Source organism: Acinonyx jubatus, chromosome B3 (genome assembly GCF_027475565.1).
Source record: "Acinonyx jubatus isolate Ajub_Pintada_27869175 chromosome B3, VMU_Ajub_asm_v1.0, whole genome shotgun sequence".
Taxonomy (NCBI): Eukaryota; Metazoa; Chordata; class Mammalia; order Carnivora; family Felidae; genus Acinonyx; species Acinonyx jubatus.
In genome coordinates, this window is record NC_069386.1 from 27,787,975 (window position 1) to 27,794,924 (window position 6,950).

The following is a 6,950-nucleotide window of genomic DNA, read 5'->3' on the forward strand; positions in this document are numbered from 1 at the left end:
CCAGACAACTTAGCTTACATGTAGCAGAAATCTTTTGGGTTATTGATTATTTTATTCCAGTATATTTTCTAACCTATTATTGGTATATAGGAAAGCATTATTACTAATTTAGTGAATTGTCCTCTGATTTTGAGTGGAGGGGGTTCTAGGAAGACAATTATTATCTTCAAATGATGATAATTTTGTCTCATTTCTAATATTAATATTTTTTCTAATAGTATTAACAAAAACCTAAATTTCTTCTTAGCTAATCTCACCATTTCAAAGTGGCAGGATCTCACTAGCCATATGTGTACAATAAAATCTCTTTTTTTCCCCCCACACTGTATTAAACCTTGGGTGGACAGTTAACCTAAGTTTACTCAATGTTTGAACTGTACCACTCACATCTCATTCTGTCTTTGGGATCCTTGTTTCATCTGTGATAGGTCTGTGTGGTCTTCAAAAACCAAGAGAACTTTCCTCAGGTGTCCACATGGACCTCTCACTTCCTGCCCTGGGGCTTCCTTGTCAACAATGAGGCATGAGGGTCTGTGAAACTGGCAGATGGACTTCATAGATGGGCAGAGGGCACATCTTTCTTTTTTGGGCAAAGCTTTGACTTACAAGAGGGGAGCCAAAAGATCAATTCTCTCTTCTTCCTGACACAAGAGATTATGTGGTCTCTTGGGGCCATATCTTGAGAGATGGAATGGGCATGCTTTCTTTGCTCAACAATGCACTCCCATACCAATAGCTCTCCTCCTTCCTTGACTCACTCCTCTCCTTTCTGACTCCTGCTACAGGGATTGTACTTCATCAGAAACTTGAAGCACATGCATCTTAACCCTAGGCTGAATTTTCTGGGGGAACTCAAGCTAAGACAGGAATCAAGAAATGGTCTTATGCACTTGGGAGCTGTGAAAGTCTGTCTTCCAACCACCATAGGCACAGTGATGCAAAGAGAGGTGTTCTCCCAAGAAATGAAATAAAGCTTATAGGTTTAGAGAAATAGAAACCAGAAATGGAGAGAGAGGAGAGTTCCTTGAGTGTAGAACAAGTTTCTATTTCTGGGTTCAAATCCCTACATTCCTGCCCTCCAGTTATGTGGAGATTTCCCTTTACAATAAATTAACTTTTCTTAATGGTACATAGAATTGATGGGATGGTTTTGTGATATCTCAAGTTGGCTATGCTGACCTACATTTACCAGAATTATTTCCTTATTTTTGTTTTAAGATTTTATTTTTAAGTAATCTCCCCACCAACATGGAGCTTGAACTCATGACCCCAAGATCAAGAGCCACATGCTCCACCAACTAAGCCAGCCAGATGTCCCCAGGGTTGTCTTTCCTGTATGGTGCCTAAGTATCAAAAGAAAGGTTTTTTTTTTTTAATGTTTTATTTATTTTTGAGAGAGAGAATATGAGCAGGGGAGGAGCAAAGAGAGAGGAGGACAGAGGATCAGTAGACAGCTCCATGCTGACAGCAGTGAGCCTAATGCAGGTCTCAGACTCACAAACTGTGAGATCATGACATGACCCAAAGTTGGTTGTTCAGCTGACTGAGCCACCAAGGCACCCCACAAGAGAAATTTTTAAAAGAGACTTGGGAGGGAAATGAGGCAGCAGCAACTTTGTAGCTCATACATGTGTTGCATTTCTGAGAGTCCATGTCATTAAAACAAGGCCTGCCACTGCCTCCTTCTCTGGATCCTCTGATTCCTGAACCAGGTTCTGTGCTTATTAGTGTCATGATGAAAGGCCCCAGTTTTGCAGGTCACCTAGCCTACTACAGTCAGAAACAACAGGAGTTGACATGGGTTTCAGTCTCTCTGAATGGGGTTCTAGCATAAGCTTGTGGACTCCAGCTTGTTTTTATTCTGTCTCATTTCACATCCATCTTCTCCTCCTAACATCCTGCCCTGTGGACAACATCCTCCAGGATCAGATGCAGACCCACAGCCTTGTGGAGACTGATAGACTGGCTTTCACAATTTTGTAAGATCAAATCTTTGTAGCACAAGTCCTGTGACAAGTCTATTTATGAATATCCACATATACATGGGTTATATATATATTAGTGTTTCCTTCTTCTTGGACCAAACCTTGACTGACACAGAATTTGGTACCAAGGCAGGAATGCTGCTGTAACAAAACCCTAAAATGTGGGTGTGGCTTTGAAACCATGGTTTGAGTTTAGTGTTGATGATACCTTGAAATGCCTGCAACAGTGCTCATAGAGTTTTGAACTTTGAGGAAAATACTGGAAAGGGCCTAAAAAATGAGAAAAATATTGTTGGAAACTGTAGAAAGAAGATCCTTGTTATGTCCAAGCAGAATGTTTACCAATGCTGTTGCCTGCAGCTATGCTGAAAGAATAAAATATCCCTAATGAATTGAGTGACCTAGCTAATGAATTTTCCAAGTGAAATATTAAAGATACTGCCTGGTTTCTTCTTGTTGGTTATAGTAAACACGAGAGAGGAGTGATAATTTGAGAAGACTCTTAAATAAAAAGGAACTTGAATTAATGGTTTTGAATATGTTCAGCTTATCCATGTGGCAAATGAGGCTAAAATTAAAAAATGGCTGTTGAGCAAAGAGGAAATATGTAGCATTGTCAAGAAAATGTGGTCTAAAGATACTGAGACTATAACTATAAAATCTTTTCAAAATATTTTCTTGATTCTCCAGAAAGAGCAAAAGTTGTGCCTCAGAGTATACTTCAGTCACATAAAAGGCCCTGTCAATGGATTAAGGGTGTTTCAAATATTAGGGTCCTTAGTAAGCTGGAGGAAGAGCAATATAAGGAAGGGGTTTATTTCAAAGACATTTGTTTGTGGGTGTATCTAATTGAGTGAACCTGAAAATATTTAAAGGACACCCACAAAAACTTTAGTAGTATTATGTCACCAGAAGAACCACCAGTTTGGACTAGAAGGAACAGAGATTGTGGGAATGAGGAAAGTACTTTGGACCCTCAGAATTCTACTGCCAGGAGGCAGTCTAGGAAAAGGAAAAAGTGTGACTGAGTGCAGAACCAAGAGACCAGAGGGTAGAGCCAAGAACTCTGAAAAGTATTCCCAGGTCTTCAGATCTAGTCAAGAAAATTCCATGTTTGGTCAGCTGGGTAACAAAATCATTGTGAATCTGCTTCCTATCTTTCCACCCCTCCACCCACCCCTTTTGAACAGGAATGACCCTGACAATTATCCCACACTTGTCCCACCACTATATAGTGACTATGTATGGGGTAGATCATTTGTCTCTTTAGTTTCATCTATGTTCAGGTGAAGAAACCAGAGTGAGCCACTGTACTTAAGGAACTGTCTCAAGATACCCTATTGACACGTGAATTTGATTTAGAAGGTGAGTCTAAATCACCTTCTAAATCACTATAATGCTACAGTGGGATGAAATTTTTGAGAGCCTTGCAAGAGCAGTGCATGCATTTTGATGCTTTTAATGACACAAATGATTGGGAGGCCAGACGGTAGATTGTGGTAGATAGCTTTGAAGTTGGTACCCCAAATCCCCAACACCTGATGTCTATTCCCTTATGTAAACCCTTCCCCTGGATAGTGCGCTGCATTTGGTATTCAGTTCTGTTGAAAAGAATATAGCAGAGGTGGTTAGATGTTATTTCAATAATAGTTTATAAGAAGACTATGGCTTGCATTTCGGGTCTTTCTCACTCTCATCCCTTGCTCTGAGGAAAGCCAGCTGCCATTATGTGAGCAGCCCAGTGGAAAGGCCACATGACAAGGAATCATGATCTCTGACCAGCAGCCAGTGAGGACCTGAAGCCTGTCAAGGCTCATGTGAATGAGCATGGGGCACATTTTCTCTTTGATGCCATGATATCATTGCAGCCTATCGATATTTTTTTTGACATAATTATTTAATGACACAGGAAAATAGCATGTTATGAAACAAACTGGTTATAAATCAGAAGTAGAGGATGATGTCACTTTTGATATTGATACCAGAAATTTAGAAGTATGCATACAAAACACTGGACAGTCATGTACTAAAATATTGACAGTATTTAAAAAAATTTTTTTTAATGTTTATTTTCGAGAGAGAGAGAGAGAGAGTGAGAATGAGCAGGGGAGGGGGCAGAAAGAGAAGGAGATACAGAATCTGAGACAGGCTCAAGACTCTGAGTTGTCAGAGCAGACAGGGGGTTCAAACCCATGAGCTGCGAGATCATGACCTGAGCTGAAGTGGGATGCTTAACCAACTGGGCCACCCAGGAGCCCCAAAATATCGGCAGTGTTTACTTCTGCTCTGTGATTAGATATTCTTCCTTTTGTTTTGTGTATTTTTTGAGACATTATTATTTTTAAAACAAAAAAGAAAAAACAAGTTACCACATGTCTTTGAGAAACAGTTATTAAATGCCAGGAGTCCAGCAGATAGGACCTGAACCCCAGGACACATGCAGCCAGGGGATTGGCCAACATTTTTATTAAGCCAGGAGCACCCAGTTTGGCCATACCCAAATCCCTGACTCACAGAAGCTATGAAATAGTGTTAAGACACCAAGTTCAGGATAATTTTTTGTGCAGCAATAGATAAAACAGTTTGTTTCTATTACTTGCAACCTAGAGGGTAGTAAATGATACATTAGATGATACCCAAATCCCCCCACAATTTAATGCAATTGAACTTTCCAACCTTCTTTCCCACTAAACTTCATGAACAACACCCAACCTGCATTTTTGATGCTTTACTTTTATTATATATCTACATTATAGATATATAATATATAGATATTCCCAAAGCAATTGAGTCTTTTCTTCTGAGCCTAGCTCTGTCCTCACTTGATGCTCCAAGCTTTTTTGATCAGCTCATCTGACGTGATCTCTCCTCTGACACAAACCTTTGACATTTTACTCATTAGGACAGCAAGATGGGATCCCTTGGGAACAGCAGATTCTTGGGTTCCACTCCAGACCTATTGGATTAGAAATTCTGGGGTGGAGTCCAGGAACTTATGTTTTAACATGCCTACTAGGTGAGTCTGATGCACACTCAAGCTGGATAAGCACTGCATGTGGATATTATAGGGAAGATGTTTTTTCATAAACTTCAGGTTTTCTTACCTAAATTATAAGCTCTTCAAAGGCAGAAACCAGAATGTTTCTTTGTATGTCACAGCCACTGAGTACTTCACATGTTAAAAGTATTAACATATTTATTACTCTTTCTACTAGGATATACTCCAGAGGGGTCACCCTCCTGTGAGCCTTAAAGTGGAGATTTTTAGGCCTTCAGAATGCAATCTTTTTTTTTAATCTTTTACATCTTTTACTATAATGATGACAAATATTAGCCACAAAATATTTTGTAGCGTGCAAAGGGGTTTTTAAATTGACTTTTATTTGAAATTGACATCAGGCTAAAATAAACAAAGGAAATAAAGAATAAGGGCTTCAGATCATCAAATTGCTATTCAGGATGTGTTATAACGAACATGGACATTCCTGTCTGTTGGTGAAAATGACAAGGTGTGATTAATTTTTTTTCATTTCATTTTATTTTATTTTTATTTAATTAATTTTTTAAATTTACATCCAAGCTAGTTAGCATATAGTGTAACAATGATTTCAGGAGTAGACTCCTTAGTGCCCCTTATCCATTTAGCCCATCCTCTCTCCCACAATCCCTCCAGTAACCCTCTGTTTGTTCTCCATATTTAAGAGTCTCTTATGTTTTATCCCCCTCCCTGTTTTTATATTATTTTTACTTCCCTTCCATTATGTTCATCTGTTTTGTATCTTAAAGTCCTCATATGAGTGAAATCATGTAATATTTGTCTTTCTCTGACTGGCTAATTTCACTTAGCATAATACCCTCTAGTTCCATCCATGTAGTTGCAAATGGCAAGATTTCATTCTTTTTGATTGCTGAGTAATACTCCATTGTATTTATATACCACATCTTTATCCATTCATCCATCATTGGACATTTGGGCTCTTTCCATACTTTGGCTATTGTTGATAGTGCTGCTATAAACATGGGGGTGCATGTGTCCCTTTGAAACAGCACACCTGTATCCCGTGGATAAATACCTAGTAGTGCAATTGCTGGGTCATAGGGTAGTTCTATTTTTTTTTTTTTTTTTTTTTGAGGAACCTCCATACTCTTTTCCAGAGTGGCTGCACCAGCTGGCATTTCCATATACCACATCTTCTTTATCCATTCATCTCTCAATGGACATTTGGGCTCTTTCCATACCTTGGCTATTGTCGATAGTACTGCTATAAACATTGGGGTGCATGTGCCCCTTTGAAACAGCATACCTGCCTGCCTTGGATAAATACCTCATAGTGCAATTGCTGGGTCATAAGGTAGTTCTATTTTTAACTTTTTGAGGAACCTCCATACTGTTTTCCAGAGAGGCTGCACCAGTTTGCATTCCCACCAGCAGTGCAAAAGAGATTCTCTTTTTCTGCATCCTTCCCAACATCTGTTGTTGCCTGAGTTGTTAACGTTATCCATTCTGACAGGTGTGACGTGGTATCTCATCGTAGTTTTGATTTGTATTTCCCTGATGATGAGCGATGTTGAGCATTTTTTCATGTCAGTTGACCATCTGGATATCTTCTTTGGAGAAGTGTCTATTCGTGTCTTTTGCTCATTTCTTCACTGGATTGTTTTTTGGGTGTTGAGTTTGGTGAGTTCCTTTATAGATTTTGGATACTAACCCTTTATCTGATATGTCATTTGCAATATATTCTCCCATTCCATCAGTTGCCTTTTAGTTTTGCTGATTGTTTCCTTTGCTGTGCAGAAGCTTTTTCTTTTGATGAGGTCCCAATAGTTCATTTTTGCTTTTGTTTCCCTTGCCTCTGGAGACGTGTTGAGTAAAACGTTGCTGCGGTCAAGATCAAAGAGGTTTTTGCCTGCTTTCTCCTTGAGGATTTTGATGGCTTCCTGTCTTACATTTAGGCCTTTCATCCA